The sequence below is a fragment of the Nothobranchius furzeri genome, chromosome 3 (genome assembly GCF_043380555.1).
Source record: "Nothobranchius furzeri strain GRZ-AD chromosome 3, NfurGRZ-RIMD1, whole genome shotgun sequence".
In the NCBI taxonomy this organism is placed as follows: Eukaryota; Metazoa; Chordata; class Actinopteri; order Cyprinodontiformes; family Nothobranchiidae; genus Nothobranchius; species Nothobranchius furzeri.
Window position 1 is genome coordinate 36,302,898 of NC_091743.1, and position 24,365 is coordinate 36,327,262.

Here is a 24,365-nt window from a genome sequence, read left to right on the forward strand (position 1 = left end):
GGCACCCAGAATTGTTGCACGAAGCACAATTTCACATCATTCTGGGTCCATTTGTGTGAAAACAAGGTCCAATCAGGCTGAAACATTACAGGAAGGTAGAATCTATTAAGTTGTAAGTGATCTGAACGTTTCATGATGATAGCACTTCCCTAAGGGGGTCAAACCATGTCCCAAAGGTCACCGGATCTGGTGTCTAAAGAAGTAGTCCAGTTACACATTTGTGGGCTTATAACTTGGCTTCTGAATGCCCTAGAGAGATCGGGTTTGTTTTAGTATACTCCAATCAACAGCCCCTACAACCACAAAAATGAATGGAGTCATTAGCACTTATGGTTTTTAAATGGCACCCAGAATTATGTTGCACGAAGCACAATTTCACATCATTCTGGGTTCATTTGTGTGAAAACAAGGTCCAATCAGGCTGAAACGTTACAGGAAGGTAGATTCTAGTGAGTTGTAAGTGATCTGAACGTTTCATGATGATAGCACTTTCCTAAGGGGGTCAAACCATGTCCCAAAGGTCACCGGATCTGGTGTCAATTTAAAGAAGTAGTCCAGTTACACATTTGTGGGCTTATAACTTGGCTTCTGAATGTCCTAGAGCGATCAGGTTTGCTTTAGTGTACTCCAATCAACAGCCCCTACAACCACAAAAAGGAATGGAGACATTAGCACTTATGGTTTTTAAATGGCACCCAGAATTATGTTGCACGAAGCACAATTTCACATCATTCTGGGTTCATTTGTGTGAAAACAAGGTCCAATCAGGCTGAAACAATACAGGAAGCTAGAATCTATTGAGTTGTAAGTGATCTGAACGTTTCATGATGATCGCACTTTCCTAAGGGGGTAAAACCATGTCCCAAAGGTCACCGGATTTGGTGTCACTTTAAAGAAGTAGTCCAGTTACACATTTGTGGGCTTATAACTTGGCTTCTGAATGTCCTAGAGAGGTCAGGGTTGTTTTAGTGTACTCCAATCAACAGCCCCTACAACCACAAAAAGCAATGGAGTCATTAGCACTTATGGTTTGTAAATGGCACCCAGAATTATGTTGCACGAAGCACAATTTCACATCATTCTGGGTCCATTTGTGTGAAAACAAGGTCAAATCAGGCTGAAACGTTACAGGAAGGTAGAATCTATTGTGTTGTAAGTGATCTGAACGTTTCATGATGATAGCACTTTCCTAAGGGGGTCACACCATGTCCCAAAGGTCACCGGATCTGGTGTCAATTTAAAGAAGTAGTCCAGTTACACATTTGTGGGCTTATAACTTGGCTTCTGAATGTCCTAGAGAGATCAGGTTTGTTTTAGTGTACTCCAATCAACAGCCCCTACAACCACACAAAGGAATGGAGTCATTAGCACTTATGGTTTTTAAATGGCACCCAGAATTATGTTGCACAAAGCACAATTTCACATCATTCTGGGTTCATTTGTGTGAAAACAAGGTCCAATCAGGCTGAAATGTTACAGGAAGGTAGAATCTACTGAGTTGTAAGTGATCTGAACGTTTCATGATGATAGCACTTTCCTAAGGGGGGTCAAACCATGTCCCAAAGATCACCGGATCGGGTGTAAATTTAAAGAAGTAGTCCAGTTACACATTTGTGGGCTTATAACTTGGCTTCTGAATGTCCTAGAGAGATCAGGTTTGTTTTAGTGTACTCCAATCAACAGCCCCTACAACCACAAAAAGGAATGGAGTCATTAGCACTTATGGTTTGTAAATGGCACCCAGAATTATGTTACACGAAGCACAATTTCACATCATTCTGGGTCCATTTGTGTGAAAACAAGGTCCAATAAGGCTGAAACGCTACAAGAAGGTAGAATCTATTGAGTTGTAAGTGATCTGAACGTTTCAAGATGATCGCACGTTCCTATAGGGGGTCAAACCATGTCCCAAAGGTCACCGGATTTGGTGTCTAAAGAAGTAGTCCAGTTACACATTTGTGGGCTTATAACTTGGTTTCTGAATGCCCTAGAGAGATCAGGTTTGTTTTAGTATACTCCAATCAACAGCCCCTACAACCACAAAAAGGAATGGAGTCATTAGCACTTATGGTTTTTAAATGGCACCCAGAATTATGTTACACGAAGCACAATTTCACATCATTCTGGGTCCATTTGTGTGAAAACAAGGTCCAATAAGGCTGAAACGCTACAAGAAGGTAGAATCTATTGAGTTGTAAGTGATATGAACGTTTCAAGATGATCGCACGTTCCTATAGGGGGTAAAACCATGTCCCAAAGGTCACCGGGCCTGGTGTCACATTAAAGTAGTCCAGTTACATCTTTGTGGGCGTATAACTTGGCTTCTGAATGTCCTAGAAAGATCAGGTTTGTTTTAGTGTACTCCAATCAACAGCCCCTACAACCACAAAAAGGAATGGAGTCATTAGCACTTATGGTTTGTAAATGGCACCCAGAATTATGTTGCACAAAGCACAATTTCACATCATTCTGGGTTCATTTGTGTGAAAACAAGGTCCAATCAGGCTGAAACGTTACAGGAAGGTAGAATCTATTGAGTTGTAAGTGATCTGAACGTTTCATGATGATAGCACTTTCCTAAGGGGGTCAAACCATGTCCCAAAGGTCACCGTATCTGGTGTCAATTTAAAGAAGTAGTCCAGTTACACATTTGTGGGCTTATAACTTGGCTTCTGAATGTCCTAGAGCGATCAGGTTTAATTTAGTGTACTCCAATCAACAGCCCCTACGACCACAAAAAGGAATGGAGACATTAGCACTTATGGTTTTTAAATGGCACCCAGAATTATGTTGCACGAAGCACAATTTCACATAATTCTGGGTTCATTTGTGTGAAAACAAGGTCCAATCAGGCTGAAACAATACAGGAAGGTAGAATCTATTGAGTTGTAAGTGATCTGAACGTTTCATGATGATCGCACTTTCCTAAAGGGGTCAAACCATGTCCCAAAGGTCACCGGATCTGGTGTCACTTTAAAGAAGTAGTCCAGTTACACATTTGTGGGCTTATAACTTGGCTTCTGAATGTCCTAGAGAGGTCAGGGTTGTTTTAGTGTACTCCAATCAACAGCCCCTACAACCACAAAAAGCAATGGAGTCACTAGCACTTATGGTTTGTAAATGGCACCCAGAATTATGTTGCACGAAGCACAATTTCACATCATTCTGGGTCCATTTGTGTGAAAACAAGGTCAAATCAGGCTGAAACGTTACAGGAAGGTAGAATCTATTGAGTTGTAAGTGATCTGAACGTTTCATGATGATAGCACTTTCCTAAGGGGGTCACACCATGTCCCAAAGGTCACCGGATCTGGTGTCAATTTAAATAAGTAGTCCAGTTACACATTTGTGGGCTTATAACTTGGCTTCTGAATGTCCAAGAGAGATCAGGTTTGTTTTAGTGTACTCCAATCAACAGCCCCTACAACCACAAAAAGGAATGGAGTCATTAGCACTTATGGTTTTTAAATGGCACCCAGAATTATGTTGCACGAAGCACAATTTCACATCATTCTGGGTTCATTTGTGTGAAAACAAGGTCCAATCAGGCTGAAACGTTACAGGAAGGTAGAATCTATTGAGTTGTAAGTGATCTGAACGTTTCAAGATGATCGCACATTCCTATAGGGGGTCAAACCATGTCCCAAAGGTCACCGGGCCAAGTGTCACTTTAAAGTAGTCCAGTTACACCTTTGTGGGCTTATAACTTGGCTTCTGAATGTCCTAGAGAGGTTAGGTTTGTTTTAGTGTACTCCAATCAACAGCCCCTACAACCACAAAAAGGAATGGAGTCATTAGCACTTATGGTTTTTAAATGGCACCCAGAATTATGTTGCACGAAGCACAATTTCACATCATTCTGGGTCCATTTGTGTGAAAACAAGGTCCAATCAGGCTGAAACGTTACAAGAAGGTAGAATCTATTGAGTTGTAAGTGATCTGAACGTTTCATGATGATCGCACATTCCTATAGGGGGTCAAACCATATCCCAAAGGTCACCGGGCCTGGTGTCACTTTAAAGAAGTAGTCCAGTTACACCTTTGTGGGCTTATAACTTGGCTTCTGAATGTCCTAGAGAGGTCAGGTTTGTTTTAGTGTACTCCAATCAACAGCCCCTACAACCACAAAAAGGAATGGAGTCATTAGCACTTATGGTTTGTAAATGGCACCCAGAATTATGTTGCACGAAGCACAATTTCACATCATTCTGGGTCCATTTGTGTGAAAACAAGGTCCAATCAGGCTGAAACATTACAGGAAGGTAGAATCTATTGAGTTGTAAGTGATCTGAATGTTTCATGATGATAGCACTTTCCTAAGGGGCTCAAACCATGTCCCAAAGGTCACCGGATCTGGTGTCAATTTAAAGAAGCAGTCCAGTTACACATTTGTGGGCTTATAACTTGGCTTCTGAATGTCCTAGAGAGATCAGGTTTGTTTTAGTATACTCCAATCAACAGCCCCTACAATCACAAAAAGGAATGGAGTCATTAGCACTTATTGTTTGTAAATGGCACCCAGAATTATGTTGCACGAAGCACAATTTCACATCATTCTGGGTTCATTTGTGTGAAAACAAGGTCCAATCAGGCTGAAACGTTACAGGAATGTAGAATCTATTGAGTTGTAAGTGATCTGAACGTTTCATGATGATAGCACTTTCGTAAGGGGGTCAAACCATGTCCCAAAGGTCACCGGATCTGGTGTCAATTTAAAGAAGTAGTCCAGTTACACATTTGTGGGCTTATAACTTGGCTTCTGAATGTCCTAGAGCGATCAGGTTTGTTTTAGTGTACTCCAATCAACAGCCCCTACAACCACAAAAAGGAATGGAGTCATTAGCACTTATGGTTTTTAAATGGCACCCAGAATTATGTTGCACGAAGCACTATTTCACATCATTCTGGGTCCATTTGTGTGAAAACAAGGTCCAATCAGGCTGAAACATTACAGGAAGGTAGAATCTTTTGAGTTGTAAGTAATCTGAACGTTTCAAGATGATCGTACATTCCTATAGGGGGTCAAACCATGTCCCAAAGGTCGACGGGCCTGGTGTCACTTTAAAGAAGTAGTCCAGTTACACATTTGTGGGCTTATAACTTGGCTTCTGAATGTCCTAGAGAGGTCAGGTTTCATGATGATAGCACTCTAGGACATTCAGAAGCCAAGTTATAAGCCCACAAAGGTGTAACTGGACTACTTCTTTAAAGTGACACCAGGCCCGGTGACCTTTGGGACATGGTTTGACCCCCTATAGGAAAGTGCTATCATCATGAAACGTTCAGATCACTTACAACGCAATAGATTCTACCTTCCTGTAACGTTTCAGCCTGATTGGACCTTGTTTTCACACAAATGAACCCAGAATGATGTGAATTTGTGCTTCGTGCAACATAATTCTGGGTGCCATTTACAAACCATAAGTGCTAATGACTCCATTCCTTTTTGTGGTTGTAGGGGCTGTTGATTGGAGTACACTAAAACAAACCTAACCTGTCTAGGACATTCAGAAGCCAAGTTATAAGCCCACAAAGATGTAACTGGACTACTTCTTTAAAGTGACACCAGGCCCGTCGACCTTTGGGACATGGTTTGACCCCCTATAGGAATGTACGATCATCTTGAAACGTTCAGATCACTTACAACTCAATAGATTCTACCTTCTTGTAGCGTTTCAGCCTGATTGGACCTTGTTTTCACACAAATGGACCCAGAATGAAGTGAAATTGTGCTTCGTGCAACATAATTCTGGGTGCCATTTACAAACCATAAGTGCTAATGACTCCATTCCTTTTTGTGGTTGTAGGGGCTGTTGTTTGGAGTACACTAAAACAAACCTGATCTCTCTAGGACATTCAGAAGCCAAGTTATAAGCCCACAAATGTGTAACTGGACTACTTCTTTAAATTGACACCAGATCCGGTGACATTTGGGACATGTTTTGACCCCCTTAGGAAAGTGCTATCATCATGAAACGTTCAGATCAATTACAACTCAATAGATTCTACCTTCCTGTAACGTTTCAGCCTGATTGGACCTTGTTTTCACACAAATAGACCCAGAATGATGTGAAATTGTGCTTCGTGCAACATAATTCTGGGTGCCATTTACAAACAATAAGTGCTAATGACTCCATTCCTTTTTGTGGTTGTAGGGGCTTTTGATTGGAGTACACTAAAACAAACCTGATCTCTCTAGGACATTCAGAAGCCAAGTTATAAAACCACAAATGTGTAACTGGACTACTTTAAATTGACACCAGATCCGGTGACCTTTGGGACATGGTTTGACCCCCTTAGGAAAGTGCTATCATCATGAAACGTTCAGATCACTTACAACTCAATAGATTCTACCTTCCTGTAACGTTTCAGCCTGATTGGACCTTGTTTTCACACAAATGAACCCAGAATGATATGAAATTGTGCTTCGTGCAACATAATTCTGGGTGTCATTTAAGAACCATAAGTGCTAATGACTCCATTCCTTTTTGTGGTTGTAGGGGCTGTTGATTGGAGTACACTAAAACAAACCTAACCTCTCTAGGACATTCAGAAGCCAAGTTATAAGCCCACAAAGGTGTAACTGGACTACTTCTTTAAAGTGACACCAGGCCCGGTGACCTTTGGGACATGGTTTGACCCCCTATAGGAAAGTGCTATCATCATGAAACGTTCAGATCACTTACAACTCAATAGATTCTACCTTCATGTAACGTTTCAGCCTGATTGGACCTTGTTTTCACACAAATGAACCCAGAATGATGTGGAATTGTGCTTCGTGCAACATATTTCTGGGTGCCATTTACAAACCATAAGTGCTAATGACTCCATTCCTTTTTGTGGTTGTAGGGGCTGTTGATTGGAGTACACTAAAACAAACCTGACCTCTCTAGGACATTCAGAAGCCAAGTTATAAGCCCACAAAGGTGTAACTGGACTACTTCTTTAAAGTGACACCAGGCCCGGTGACCTTTGGGACATGGTTTGACCCCCTTAGGAAAGTGCTATCATCATGAAACGTTCAGATCACTTACAACTCAATAGATCTACCTTCCTGTAACGTTTCAGCCTGATTGGACCTTGTTTTCACACAAATGAACCCAGAATGATATGAAATTGTGCTTCGTGCAACATAATTCTGGGTGTCATTTAAAAACCATAAGTGCTAATGACTCCATTCCTTTTTGTGGTTGTAGGGGCTGTTGATTGGAGTACACTAAAACAAACCTGACCTCTCTAGGACATTCAGAAGCCAAGTTATAAGCCCACAAAGGTGTAACTGGACTACTTCTTTAAAGTGACACCAGGCCCGGTGACCTTTGGGACATGGTTTGACCCCATATAGGAAAGTGCTATCATCATGAAACGTTCAGTTCACTTACAACTCAATAGATTCTACCTTCCTGTAACGTTTCAGCCTGATTGGACCTTGTTTTCACATAAATGAACCCAGAATGATGTGAAATTGTGCTTCGTGCAACATAATTCTGGGTGCCATTTACAAACCATAAGTGCTAATGACTCCATTCCTTTTTGTGGTTGTAGGGGCTGTTGATTGGAGTACACTAAAACAAACCTAACCTGTCTAGAACATTCAGAAGCCAAGTTATAAGCCCACAAAGATGTAACTGGACTACTTCTTTAAAGTGACACCAGATCCGGTGACATTTGGGACATGTTTTGACCCCCTTAGGAAAGAGCTATCATCATGAAACGTTCAGATCACTTACAACTCAATAGATTCTACCTTCCTGTAACATTTCAGCCTGATTGGACCTTGTTTTCACACAAATGAACCCAGAATGATGTGAAATTGTGCTTCGTGCAACATAATTCTGGGTGCCATTTACAAATCATAAGTGCTAATGACTCCATTCCTTTTTGTGGTTGTAGGGGCTGTTGATTGGAGTACATTAAAACAAACCTGATCTCTCTAGGACATTCAGAAGCCAAGTTATAAGCCCACAAATGTGTAACTGGACTACTTCTTTAAATTGACACCAGATCCGGTGACCTTTGGGACATGGTTTGACCCCCTTAGGAAAGTGCTATCATCATGAAACGTTCAGATCACTTACAACTCAATAGATTCTACCTTCCTGTAACGTTTCAGCCTGATTGGACCTTGTTTCCACACAAATGAACCCAGAATGATGTGAAATTGTGCTTCGTGCAACATAATTCTGGGTGCCATTTAAAAACCATAAGTGATAATGACTCCATTCCTTTTTGTGGTTGGAGGGGCTGTTGATTGGAGTATGCTAAAACAAACCTGATCTCTCTAGGACATTCAGAAGCCAAGTTATAAGCCCACAAATGTGTAACTGGACTACTTTAAATTGACACCAGATCCGGTGACCTTTGGGACATGGTTTGACCCCCTTAGGAAAGTGCTATCACCATGAAACGTTCAGATCACTTACAACTCAATAGATTCTACCTTCCTGTAACGTTTCAGCCTGATTGGACCTTGTTTTCACACAAATGAACCCAGAATGATGTGAAATTGTGCTTCGTGCAACATAATTCTGGGTGCCATTTACAAACCATAAGTGCTAATGACTCCATTCCTTTTTGTGGTTGTAGGGGCTTTTGATTGGAGTACACTAAAACAAACCTGATCTCTCTAGGACATTCAGAAGCCAAGTTATAAGCCCACAAATGTGTAACTGGACTACTTCTTTAAATTGACACCAGATCCGGTGACCTTTGGGACATGGTTTGACCCCCTTAGGAAAGTGCTATCATCATGAAACGTTCAGATCACTTACAACTCAATAGATTCTACCTTCCTGTAACGTTTCAGCCTGATTGGACCTTGTTTTCACACAAATGAACCCAGAATGATGTGAAATTGTGCTTCGTGCAACATAATTCTGGGTGCCATTTAAAAAGCATAAGTGCTAATGACTCCAATCCTTTTTGTGGTTGTAGGGGCTGTTGATTGGAGTATACTAAAACAAACCTGATCTCTCTAGGACATTCAGAAGCCAAGTTATAAGCCCACAAATGTGTAACTGGAATACTTCTTTAAATTGACACCAGATCCGGTGACCTTTGGGACATGGTTTGACCTCCTTAGGAAAGTGCTATCATCATGAAACGTTCAGATCACTTACAACTCAATAGATTCTACCTTCCTGTAACGTTTCAGCCTGATTGGACCTTGTTTTCACACAAATGGACCCAGAATGATGTGAAATTGTGCTTCGTGCAACATAATTCTGGGTGCCATTTACAAACAATAAGTGCTAATGACTCCATTCCTTTTTGTGGTTGTAGGGGCTTCTGATTGGAGTACACTAAAACAAACCTGATCTCTCTAGGACATTCAGAAGCCAAGTTATAAAACCACAAATGTGTAACTGGACTACTTCTTTAAATTGACACCAGATCCGGTGACCTTTGGGACATGGTTTGACCCCCTTAGGAAAGTGCTATCATCATGAAACGTTCAGATCACTTACAACTCAATAGATTCTACCTTCCTGTAACGTTTCAGCCTGATTGGACCTTGTTTTCACACAAATGAACCCAGAATGATATGAAATTGTGCTTCGTGCAACATAATTCTGGGTGTCATTTAAAAACCATAAGTGCTAATGACTCCATTCCTTTTTGTGGTTGTAGGGGCTGTTGATTGGAGTATACTAAAACAAACCTGATCTCTCTAGGACATTCAGAAGCCAAGTTATAAGCCCACAAATGTGTAACTGGACTACTTCTTTAAATTGACACCAGATCCGGTGACCTTTGGGACATGGTTTGACCCCCTTACGAAAGTGCTATCATCATGAAACGTTCAGATCACTTACAACTCAATAGATTCTACCTTCCTGTATTGTTTCAGCCTGATTGGACCTTGTTTTCACACAAATGAACCCAGAATGATATGAAATTATGCTTCGTGCAACATAATTCTGGGTGCCATTTAAAAACCATAAGTGCTAATGACTCCATTCCTTTTTGTGGTTGTAGGGGCTGTTGATTGGAGTATACTAAAACAAACCTGATCTCTCTAGGACATTCAGAAGCCAAGTTATAAGCCCACAAATGTGTAACTGGACTACTTCTTTAAATTGACACCAGATCCGGTGACCTTTGGGACATGGTTTGACCTCCTTAGGAAAGTGCTATCATCATGAAACGTTCAGATCACTTACAACTCAATAGATTCTACCTTCCTGTAACGTTTCAGCCTGATTGGACCTTGTTTTCACACAAATGAACCCAGAATGATGTGAAATTGTGCTTCGTGCAACATAATTCTGGGTGCCATTTACAAACCATAAGTGCTAATGACTCCATTCCTTTTTGTGGTTGTAGGGGCTGTTGATTGGAATACACTAAAACAAACCTGACCTCTCTAGGACATTCAGAAGCCAAGTTATAAGCCCACAAAGGTGTAACTGGACTACTTCTTTAAAGTGACACCAGGCCCGGTGACCTTTGGGACATGGTTTGACCCCCTATAGGAATGTGCGATCATCATGAAACGTTCAGATCACTTACAACTCAATAGATTCTACCTTCTTGTAGCGTTTCAGCCTGATTGGACCTTGTTTTCACACAAATGGACCCAGAATGATGTGAAATTGTGCTTCGTGCAACATAATTCTGGGTGCCATTTACAAACAATAAATGCTAATGACTCCATTCCTTTTTGTGGTTGTAGGGGCTTTTGATTGGAGTACACCAAAACAAACCTGATCTCTCTAGGACATTCAGAAGCCAAGTTATAAGCCCACAAATGTGTAACTGGACTACTTCTTTAAATTGACACCAGATCCGGTGACCTTTGGGACATGGTTTGACCCCCTTAGGAATGTGCGATCATCATGAAACGTTCAGATCACTTACAACTCAATAGATTTTACCTTCCTGTAACGTTTCAGCCTGATTGGACCTTGTTTTCACACAAATGAACCCAGAATGATATGAAATTGTGCTTCGTGCAACATAATTCTGGGTGTCATTTAAAAACCATAAGTGCTAATGACTCCATTCCTTTTTGTGGTTGGAGGGGCTGTTGATTGGAGTATGCTAAAACAAACCTGATCTCTCTAGGACATTCAGAAGCCAAGTTATAAGCCCACAAATGTGTAACTGGACTACTTTAAATTGACACCAGATCCGGTGACCTTTGGGACATGGTTTGACCCCCTTAGGAAAGTGCTATCACCATGAAACGTTCAGATCACTTACAACTCAATAGATTCTACCTTCCTGTAACGTTTCAGCCTGATTGGACCTTGTTTTCACACAAATGAACCCAGAATGATGTGAAATTGTGCTTCGTGCAACATAATTCTGGGTGCCATTTACAAACCATAAGTGCTAATGACTCCATTCCTTTTTGTGGTTGTAGGGGCTTTTGATTGCAGTACACTAAAATAAACCTGATCTCTCTAGGACATTCAGAAGCCAAGTTATAAGCCCACAAATGTGTAACTGGACTACTTCTTTAAATTGACACCAGATCCGGTGACCTTTGGGACATGGTTTGACCCCCTTAGGAAAGTGCTATCATCATGAAACGTTCAGATCACTTACAACTCAATAGATTCTACCTTCCTGTAACGTTTCAGCCTGATTGGACCTTGTTTTCACACAAATGAACCCAGAATGATGTGAAATTGTGCTTCGTGCAACATAATTCTGGGTGCCATTTAAAAACCATAAGTGCTAATGACTCCATTCCTTTTTGTGGTTGTAGGGGCTGTTGATTGGAGTATGCTAAAACAAACCTGATCTCTCTAGGACATTCAGAAGCCAAGTTATAAGCCCACAAATGTGTAACTGGACTACTTTAAATTGACACCAGATCCGGTGACCTTTGGGACATGGTTTGACCCCCTTAGGAAAGTGCTATCACCATGAAATGTTCAGATCACTTACAACTCAATAGATTCTACCTTCCTGTAACGTTTCAGCCTGATTGGACCTTGTTTTCACACAAATGAACCCAGAATGATGTGAAATTGTGCTTCGTGCAACATAATTCTGGGTGCCATTTACAAACCATAAGTGCTAATGACTCCATTCCTTTTTGTGGTTGTAGGGGCTTTTGATTGGAGTACACTAAAACAAACCTGATCTCTCTAGGACATTCAGAAGCCAAGTTATAAGCCCACAAATGTGTAACTGGACTACTTCTTTAAATTGACACCAGATCCGGTGACCTTTGGGACATGGTTTGACCCCCTTAGGAAAGTGCTATCATCATGAAACGTTCAGATCACTTACAACTCAATAGATTCGACCTTCCTGTAACGTTTCAGCCTGATTGGACCTTGTTTTCACACAAATGAACCCAGAATGATGTGAAATTGTGCTTCGTGCAACATAATTCTGGGTGCCATTTAAAAACCATAAGTGCTAATGACTCCATTCCTTTTTGTGGTTGTAGGGGCTGTTGATTGGAGTATACTAAAACAAACCTGATCTCTCTAGGACATTCAGAAGCCAAGTTATAAACCCACAAATGTGTAACTGGACTACTTCTTTAAATTGACACCAGATCCGGTGACATTTGGGACATGTTTTGACCCCCTTAGGAAAGTGCTATCATCATGAAACGTTCAGATAACTTACAACTCAATAGATTCTACCTTCTTGTAGCGTTTCAGCCTGATTGGACCTTGTTTTCACACAAATGGACCCAGAATGAAGTGAAATTGTGCTTGGTGCAACATAATTCTGGGTGCCATTTACAAACCATAAGTGCTAATGACTCCATTCCTTTTTGTGGTTGTAGGGGCTGTTGTTTGGAGTACACTAAAACAAACCTGATCTCTCTAGGACATTCAGAAGCCAAGTTATAAGCCCACAAATGTGTAACTGGACTACTTCTTTAAATTGACACCAGATCCGGTGACATTTGGGACATGTTTTGACCCCCTTAGGAAAGTGCTATCATCATGAAACGTTCAGATCAATTACAACTCAATAGATTCTACCTTCCTGTAACGTTTCAGCCTGATTGGACCTTGTTTTCACACAAATGGACCCAGAATGATGTGAAATTGTGCTTCGTGCAACATAATTCTGGGTGCCATTTACAAACAATAAGTGCTAATGACTCCATTCCTTTTTGTGGTTGTAGGGGCTTTTGATTGGAGTACACTAAAACAAACCTGATCTCTCTAGGACATTCAGAAGCCAAGTTATAAAACCACAAATGTGTAACTGGACTACTTTAAATTGACACCAGATCCGGTGACCTTTGGGACATTGTTTGACCCCCTTAGGAAAGTGCTATCATCATGAAACGTTCAGATCACTTAAAACTCAATAGATTCTACCTTCCTGTAACGTTTCAGCCTGATTGGACCTTGTTTTCACACAAATGAACCCAGAATGATATGAAATTGTGCTTCGTGCAACATAATTCTGGGTGTCATTTAAAAACCATAAGTGCTAATGACTCCATTCCTTTTTGTGGTTGTAGGGGCTGTTGATTGGAGTACACTAAAACAAACCTAACCTCTCTAGGACATTCAGAAGCCAAGTTATAAGCCCACAAAGGTGTAACTGGACTACTTCTTTAAAGTGACACCAGGCCCGGTGACCTTTAGGACATGGTTTGACCCCCTATAGGAAAGTGCTATCATCATGAAACGTTCAGATCACTTACATCTCAATAGATTCTACCTTCATGTAACGTTTCAGCCTGATTGGACCTTGTTTTCACACAAATGAACCCAGAATGATGTGAAATTGTGCTTCGTGCAACATATTTCTGGGTGCCATTTACAAACCATAAGTGCTAATGACTCCATTCCTTTTTGTGGTTGTAGGGGCTGTTGATTGGAGTACACTAAAACAAACCTGACCTCTCTAGGACATTCAGAAGCCAATTTATAAGCCCACAAAGGTGTAACTGGACTACTTCTTTAAAGTGACACCAGGCCCGGTGACCTTTGGGACATGGTTTGACCCCCTTAGGAAAGTGCTATCATCATGAAACGTTCAGATCACTTACAACTCAATAGATTCTACCTTCCTGTAACGTTTCAGCCTGATTGGACCTTGTTTTCACACAAATGAACCCAGAATGATATGAAATTGTGCTTCGTGCAACATAATTCTGGGTGTCATTTAAAAACCATAAGTGCTAATGACTCCATTCCTTTTTGTGGTTGTAGGGGCTGTTGATTGGAGTACACTAAAACAAACCTGACCTCTCTAGGACATTCAGAAGCCAAGTTATAAGCCCACAAAGGTGTAACTGGACTACTTCTTTAAAGTGACACCAGGCCCGGTGACCTTTGGGACATGGTTTGACCCCATATAGGAAAGTGCTATCATCATGAAACGTTCAGTTCACTTACAACTCAATAGATTCTACCTTCCTGTAACGTTTCAGCCTGATTGGACCTTGTTTTCACACAAATGAACCCAGAATGATGTGAAATTGTGCTTCGTGCAACATAATTCTGGGTGCCATTTACAAACCATAAGTGCTAATGACTCCATTCCTTTTTGTGGTTGTAGGGGCTGTTGATTGGAGTACACTAAAACAAACCTAACCTGTCTAGGACATTCAGAAGCCAAGTTATAAGCCCACAAAGATGTAACTGGACTACTTCTTTAAAGTGACACCAGGCCCGTCGACCTTTGGGACATGGTTTGACCCCCTATAGGAATGTACGATCATCTTGAAACGTTCAGATCACTTACAACTCAATAGATTCTACCTTCTTGTAGCGTTTCAGCCTGATTGGACCTTGTTTTCACACAAATGGACCCAGAATGAAGTGAAATTGTGCTTCGTGCAACATAATTCTGGGTGCCATTTACAAACCATAAGTGCTAATGACTCCATTCCTTTTTGTGGTTGTAGGGGCTGTTGTTTGGAGTACACTAAAACAAACCTGATCTCTCTAGGACATTCAGAAGCCAAGTTATAAGCCCACAAATGTGTAACTGGACTACTTCTTTAAATTGACACCAGATCCGGTGACATTTGGGACATGTTTTGACCCCCTTAGGAAAGAGCTATCATCATGAAACGTTCAGATCACTTACAACTCAATAGATTCTACCTTCCTGTAACATTTCAGCCTGATTGGACCTTGTTTTCACACAAATGAACCCAGAATGATGTGAAATTGTGCTTCGTGCAACATAATTCTGGGTGCCATTTACAAATCATAAGTGCTAATGACTCCATTCCTTTTTGTGGTTGTAGGGGCTGTTGATTGGAGTACATTAAAACAAACCTGATCTCTCTAGGACATTCAGAAGCCAAGTTATAAGCCCACAAATGTGTAACTGGACTACTTCTTTAAATTGACACCAGATCCGGTGACCTTTGGGACATGGTTTGACCCCCTTAGGAAAGTGCTATCATCATGAAACGTTCAGATCACTTACAACTCAATAGATTCTACCTTCCTGTAACGTTTCAGCCTGATTGGACCTTGTTTTCACACAAATGAACCCAGAATGATGTGAAATTGTGCTTCGTGCAACATAATTCTGGGTGCCATTTAAAAACCATAAGTGATAATGACTCCATTCCTTTTTGTGGTTGGAGGGGCTGTTGATTGGAGTATGCTAAAACAAACCTGATCTCTCTAGGACATTCAGAAGCCAAGTTATAAGCCCACAAATGTGTAACTGGACTACTTTAAATTGACACCAGATCCGGTGACCTTTGGGACATGGTTTGACCCCCTTAGGAAAGTGCTATCACCATGAAACGTTCAGATCACTTACAACTCAATAGATTCTACCTTCCTGTAACGTTTCAGCCTGATTGGACCTTGTTTTCACACAAATGAACCCAGAATGATGTGAAATTGTGCTTCGTGCAACATAATTCTGGGTGCCATTTACAAACCATAAGTGCTAATGACTCCATTCCTTTTTGTGGTTGTTGGGGCTTTTGATTGGAGTACACTAAAACAAACCTGATCTCTCTAGGACATTCAGAAGCCAAGTTATAAGCCCACAAATGTGTAACTGGACTACTTCTTTAAATTGACACCAGATCCGGTGACCTTTGGGACATGGTTTGACCCCCTTAGGAAAGTGCTATCATCATGAAACGTTCAGATCACTTACAACTCAATAGATTCTACCTTCCTGTAACGTTTCAGCCTGATTGGACCTTGTTTTCACACAAATGAACCCAGAATGATGTGAAATTGTGCTTCGTGCAACATAATTCTGGGTGCCATTTAAAAAGCATAAGTGCTAATGACTCCAATCCTTTTTGTGGTTGTAGGGGCTGTTGATTGGAGTATACTAAAACAAACCTGATCTCTCTAGGACATTCAGAAGCCAAGTTATAAGCCCACAAATGTGTAACTGGAATACTTCTTTAAATTGACACCAGATCCGGTGACCTTTGGGACATGGTTTGACCTCCTTAGGAAAGTGCTATCATCATGAAACGTTCAGATCACTTACAACTCAATAGATTCTACCTTCCTGTAACGTTTCAGCCTGATTGGACCTTGTTTTCACACAAATGGACCCAGAATGATGTGAAATTGTGCTTCGTGCAACATAATTCTGGGTGCCATTTACAAACAATAAGTGCTAATGACTCCATTCCTTTTTGTGGTTGTAGGGGCTTTTGATTGGAGTACACTAAAACAAACCTGATCTCTCTAGGACATTCAGAAGCCAAGTTATAAAACCACAAATGTGTAACTGGACTACTTCTTTAAATTGACACCAGATCCGGTGACCTTTGGGACATGGTTTGACCCCCTTAGGAAAGTGCTATCATCATGAAACGTTCAGATCACTTACAACTCAATAGATTCTACCTTCCTGTAACGTTTCAGCCTGATTGGACCTTGTTTTCACACAAATGAACCCAGAATGATATGAAATTGTGCTTCGTGCAACATAATTCTGGGTGTCATTTAAAAACCATAAGTGGTAATGACTCCATTCCTTTTTGTGGTTGTAGGGGCTGTTGATTGGAGTATACTAAAACAAACCTGATCTCTCTAGGACATTCAGAAGCCAAGTTATAAGCCCACAAATGTGTAACTGGACTACTTCTTTAAATTGACACCAGATCCGGTGACCTTTGGGACATGGTTTGACCCCCTTACGAAAGTGCTATCATCATGAAACGTTCAGATCACTTACAACTCAATAGATTCTACCTTCCTGTATTGTTTCAGCCTGATTGGACCTTGTTTTCACACAAATGAACCCAGAATGATATGAAATTGTGCTTCGTGCAACATAATTCTGGGTGCCATTTAAAAACCATAAGTGCTAATGACTCCATTCCTTTTTGTGGTTGTAGGGGCTGTTGATTGGAGTATATTAAAACAAACCTGATCTCTCTAGGACATTCAGAAGCCAAGTTATAAGCCCACAAATGTGTAACTGGACTACTTCTTTAAATTGACACCAGATCCGGTGACCTTTGGGACATGGTTTGACCTCCTTAGGAAAGTGCTATCATCATGAAACGTTCAGATCACTTACAACTCAATAGATTCTACCTTCCTGTAACGTTTCAGCCTGATTGGACCTTGTTTTCACACAAATGAACCCAGAATGATGTGAAATTGTGCTTCGTGCAACATAATTCTGGGTGCCATTTACAAACCATAAGTGCTAATGACTCCATTCCTTTTTGTGGGTGTAGGGGCTGTTGATTGGAATACACTAAAACAAACCTGACCTCTCTAGGACATTCAGAAGCCAAGTTATAAGCCCACAAAGGTGTAACTGGACTACTTCTTTAAAGTGACACCAGGCCCGGTGACCTTTGGGACATGGTTTGACCCCCTATAGGAATGTGCGATCATCATGAAACGTTCAGATCACTTACAACTCAATAGATTCTACCTTCTTGTAGCGTTTCAGCCTGATTGGACCTTGTTTTCACACAAATGGACCCAGAATGATGTGAAATTGTGCTTCGTGCAACATAATTCTGGGTGCCATTTACAAACAATAAATGCTAATGACTCCATTCCTTTTTGTGGTTGTAGGGGCTTTTGATTGGAGTACACTAAAACAAACCTGATCTCTCTAGGACATTCAGAAGCCAAGTTATAAGCCCACAAATGTGTAACTGGACTACTTCTTTAAATTGACACCAGATCCGGTGACCTTTGGGACATGGTTTGACCCCCTTAGGAATGTGCGATCATCATGAAACGTTCAGATCACTTACAACTCAATAGATTCTACCTTCCTGTAACGTTTCAGCTTGATTGGACCTTGTTTTCACACAAATGAACCCAGAATGATATGAAATTGTGCTTCGTGCAACATAATTCTGGGTGTCATTTAAAAACCATAAGTGCTAATGACTCCATTCCTTTTTGTGGTTGGAGGGGCTGTTGATTGGAGTATGCTAAAACAAACCTGATCTCTCTAGGACATTCAGAAGCCAAGTTATAAGCCCACAAATGTGTAACTGGACTACTTTAAATTGACACCAGATCCGGTGACCTTTGGGACATGGTTTGACCCCCTTAGGAAAGTGCTATCACCATGAAACGTTCAGATCACTTACAACTCAATAGATTCTACCTTCCTGTAACGTTTCAGCCTGATTGGACCTTGTTTTCACACAAATGAACCCAGAATGATGTGAAATTGTGCTTCGTGCAACATAATTCTGGGTGCCATTTACAAACCATAAGTGCTAATGACTCCATTCCTTTTTGTGGTTGTAGGGGCTTTTGATTGGAGTACACTAAAACAAACCTGATCTCTCTAGGACATTCAGAAGCCAAGTTATAAGCCCACAAATGTGTAACTGGACTACTTCTTTAAATTGACACCAGATCCGGTGACCTTTGGGACATGGTTTGACCCCCTTAGGAAAGTGCTATCATCATGAAACGTTCAGATCACTTACAACTCAATAGATTCTACCTTCCTGTAACGTTTCAGCCTGATTGGACCTTGTTTTCACACAAATGAACCCAGAATGATGTGAAATTGTGCTTCGTGCAACATAATTCTGGGTGCCATTTAAAAACCATAAGTGCTAATGACTCCATTCCTTTTTGTGGTTGTAGGGGCTGTTGATTGGAGTATGCTAAAACAAACCTGATCTCTCTAGGACATTCAGAAGCCAAGTTATAAGCCCACAAATGTGTAACTGGACTACTTTAAATTGACACCAGATCCGGTGACCTTTGGGACATGGTTTGACCCCCTTAGGAAAGTGCTATCACCATGAAATGTTCAGATCACTTACAACTCAATAGATTCTACCTTCCTGTAACGTTTCAGCCTGATTGGACCTTGTTTTCACACAAATGAACCCAGAATGATGTGAAATTGTGCTTCGTGCAACATAATTCTGGGTGCCATTTACAAACCATAAGTGCTAATGACTCCATTCCTTTTTGAGGTTGTAGGGGCTTTTGATTGGAGTACACTAAAACAAACCTGATCTCTCTAGGACATTCAGAAGCCAAGTTATAAGCCCACAAATGTGTAACTGGACTACTTCTTTAAATTGACACCAGATCCGGTGACCTTTGGGACATGGTTTGACCCCCTTAGGAAAGTGCTATCATCATGAAACGTTCAGATCACTTACAACTCAATAGATTCGACCTTCCTGTAACGTTTCAGCCTGATTGGACCTTGTTTTCACACAAATGAACCCAGAATGATGTGAAATTGTGCTTCGTGCAACATAATTCTGGGTGCCATTTAAAAACCATAAGTGCTAATGACTCCATTCCTTTTTGTGGTTGTAGGGGCTGTTGATTGGAGTATACTAAAACAAACCTGATCTCTCTAGGACATTCAGAAGCCAAGTTATAAACCCACAAATGTGTAACTGGACTACTTCTTTAAATTGACACGAGATCCGGTGACCTTTGGGACATGGTTTGACCTCCTTAGGAAAGTGCTATCATCATGAAACGTTCAGATCACTTACAACTCAATAGATTCTACCTTCCTGTAACGTTTCAGCCTGATTGGACCTTGTTTTCATACAAATGAACCCAGAATGATGTGAAATTGTGCTTCGTGCAACATAATTCTGGGTGCCATTTACAAACCATAAGTGCTAATGACTTCATTCCTTTTTGTGGTTGTAGGGGCTGTTGATTGGAATACACTAAAACAAACCTGACCTCTCTAGGACATTCAGAAGCCAAGTTATAAGCCCACAAAGGTGTAACTGGACTACTTCTTTAAAGTGACACCAGGCCCGGTGACCTTTGGGACATAGTTTGACCCCCTATAGGAATGTGCGATCATCATGAAACGTTCAGATCACTTACAACTCAATAGATTCTACCTTCTTGTAGCGTTTCAGCCTGATTGGACCTTGTTTTCACACAAATGGACCCAGATTGATGTGAAATTGTGCTTCGTGCAACATAATTCTGGGTGCCATTTACAAACAATAAGTGCTAATGACTCCATTCCTTTTTGTGGTTGTAGGGGCTTTTGATTGGAGTGCACTAAAACAAACCTGATCTCTCTAGGACATTCAGAAGCCAAGTTATAAGCCCACAAATGTGTAACTGGACTACTTCTTTAAATTGACACCAGATCCGGTGACCTTTGGGACATGGTTTGACCCCCTTAGGAAAGTGCTATCATCATGAAACGTTCAGATCACTTACAACTCAATAGATTCTACCTTCCTGTAACGTTTCAGCCTGATTGGACCTTGTTTTCACACAAATGAACCCAGAATGATGGGAAATTGTGCTTCGTGCAACATAATTCTGGGTGCCATTTACAAACCATAAGTGCTAATGACTCCATTCCTTTTTGTGGTTGTAGGGGCTGTTGATTGGAGTACACTAAAACAAACCTGATCTCTCTAGGACATTCAGAAGCCAAGTTATAAGCCCACAAATGTGTAACTGGACTACTTCTTTAAAGTGACACCAGGCCCGGTGACCTTTGGGACATGGTTTGACCCCCTTAGGAAAGTGCTATCACCATGAAACGTTCAGATCACTTACAACTCAATAGATTCTACCTTCCTGTAACGTTTCAGCCTGATTGGACCTTGTTTTCACACAAATGAACCCAAAATGATGTGAAATTGTGCTTCGTGCAACATAATTCTGGGTGCCATTTACAAACCATAAGTGCTAATGACTCCATTCCTTTTTGTGGTTGTAGGGGCTGTTGATTGGAGTACACTAAAACAAACCTGACCTCTCTAGGACATTCAGAAGCCAAGTTATAAGCCCACAAAGGTGTAACTGGACTACTTCTTTAAAGTGACACCAGGCCCGGTGACCTTTGGGACATGGTTTGACCCCCTATAGGAATGTGCGATCATCATGAAACGTTCAGATCACTTACAACTCAATAGATTCTACCTTTTTGTAACGTTTCAGCCTGATTGGACCTTGTTTTCACACAAATGGACCCAGAATGATGTGAAATTGTGCTTCGTGCAACATAATTCTGGGTGCCATTTACAAACCATAAGTGCTAATGACTCCATTCCTTTTTGTGGTTGTAGGGGCTGTTGATTGGAGTACACTAAAACAAACCTGATCTCTCTAGGACATTCAGAAGCCAAGTTATAAGCCCACAAATGTGTAACTGGACTACTTCTTTAAATTGACACCAGATCCGGTGACCTTTGGGACATGGTTTGACCCCCTTAGGAAAGAGCTATCATCATGAAACGTTCAGATCACTTACAACTCAATAGATTCTACCTTCCTGTAACGTTTCAGCCTGATTGGACCTTGTTTTCACACAAATGAACCCAGAATGATGTGAAATTGTGCTTCGTGCAACATAATTCTGGGTGCCATTTAAAAACCATAAGTGCTAATGACTCCATTCATTTTTGTGGTTGTAGGGGCTGTTGATTGGAGTACACTAAAACAAACCTGATCGCTCTAGGACATTCAGAAGCCAAGTTATAAGCCCACAAATGTTTAACTGGACTTCTTCTTTAAAGTGACACCAGGCCCGGTGACCTTTGGGACATGGTTTGACCCCCTATAGGAATGTGTGATCATCATGAAACGTTCAGATCACTTACAACTCAATAGATTCTACCTTCTTGTAACGTTTCAGCCTGATTGGACCTTGTTTTCACACAAATGGACCCAGAATGATGTGAAATTGTGCTTCGTGCAACATAATTCTGGGTGCCATTTACAAATCATAAGTGCTAATGACTCCATTCCTTTTTGTGGTTGTAGGTGCTGTTGATTGGAGTACACTAAAACAAACCTGATCGCTCTAGGACATTCAGAAGCCAAGTTATAAGCCCACAAATGTGTAACTGGACTTCTTCTTTAAAGTGACAGCAGGCCCGGTGACCTTTGGGACATGGTTTGACCCCCTATAGGAATGTGTGATCATCATGAAACGTTCAGATCACTTACAACTCAATAGATTCTACCTTCTTGTAACGTTTCAGCCTGATTGGACCTTGTTTTCACACAAATGGACCCAGAATGATGTGAAATTGTGCTTCGTGCAACATAATTCTGGGTGCCATTTAAAAACCATAAGTGCTAATGACTCCATTCCTTTTTGTGGTTGTAGGGGCTGTTGATTGGAGAATACTAAAACAATCCTGATCTCTCTAGGACATTCAGAAGCCAAGTTATAAGCCCACAGATGTGTAACTGGACTACTTCTTTAAATTGACACCAGGTCCGGTGACCTTTGGGACATGGTTTGACCCCCTTAGGAAAGTGCTATCACCATGAAATGTTCAGATCACTTACAACTCAATAGATTCTACCTTCCTGTAACGTTTCAGCCTGATTGGACCTTGTTTTCACACAAATGAACCCAGAATGATTTGAAATTGTGCTTCGTGCAACATAATTCTGGGTGCCATTTAAAAACCATAAGTGCTAATGACTCCATTCCTTTTTGTGGTTGTAGGGGCTGTTGATTGGAGTATACTAAAACAAACCTGATCTCTCTAGGACATTCAGAAGCCAAGTTATAAGCCCACAAATGTGTAACTGGACTACTTCTTTAAATTGACACGAGATCCGGTGACCTTTGGGACATGGTTTGACCTCCTTAGGAAAGTGCTATCATCATGAAACGTTCAGATCACTTACAACTCAATAGATTCTACCTTCCTGTAACGTTTCAGCCTGATTGGACCTTGTTTTCATACAAATGAACCCAGAATGATGTGAAATTGTGCTTCGTGCAACATAATTCTGGGTGCCATTTACAAACCATAAGTGCTAATGACTTCATTCCTTTTTGTGGTTGTAGGGGCTGTTGATTGGAATACACTAAAACAAACCTGACCTCTCTAGGACATTCAGAAGCCAAGTTATAAGCCCACAAAGGTGTAACTGGACTACTTCTTTAAAGTGACACCAGGCCCGGTGACCTTTGGGACATAGTTTGACCCCCTATAGGAATGTGCGATCATCATGAAACGTTCAGATCACTTACAACTCAATAGATTCTACCTTCTTGTAGCGTTTCAGCCTGATTGGACCTTGTTTTCACACAAATGGACCCAGATTGATGTGAAATTGTGCTTCGTGCAACATAATTCTGGGTGCCATTTACAAACAATAAGTGCTAATGACTCCATTCCTTTTTGTGGTTGTAGGGGCTTTTGATTGGAGTGCACTAAAACAAACCTGATCTCTCTAGGACATTCAGAAGCCAAGTTATAAGCCCACAAATGTGTAACTGGACTACTTCTTTAAATTGACACCAGATCCGGTGACCTTTGGGACATGGTTTGACCCCCTTAGGAAAGTGCTATCATCATGAAACGTTCAGATCACTTACAACTCAATAGATTCTACCTTCCTGTAACATTGCAGCCTGATTGGACCTTGTTTTCACACAAATGAACCCAGAATGATGTGAAATTGTGCTTCGTGCAACATAATTCTGGGTGCCATTTACAAACCATAAGTGCTAATGACTCCATTCCTTTTTGTGGTTGTAGGGGATGTTGATTGGAGTACATTAAAACAAACCTGATATCTCTAGGACATTCAGAAGCCAAGTTATAAGCCCACAAATGTGTAACTGGACTACTTCTTTGAATTGACACCAGATCCGGTGACCTTTGGGACATGGTTTGACCCCCTTACGAAAGTGGTATCATCATGAAACGTTCAGATCACTTACAACTCAATAGATTCTACCTTCCTGTAACGTTTCAGCCTGATTGGACCTTGTTTTCACACAAATGAACCCAAAATGATGTGAAATTGTGCTTCGTGCAACATAATTCTGGGTGCCATTTACAAACCATAAGTGCTAATGACTCCATTCCTTTTTGTGGTTGTAGGGGCTGTTGATTGGAGTACACTAAAACAAACCTGACCTCTCTAGGACATTCAGAAGCCAAGTTATAAGCCCACAAAGGTGTAACTGGACTACTTCTTTAAAGTGACACCAGGCCCGGTGACCTTTGG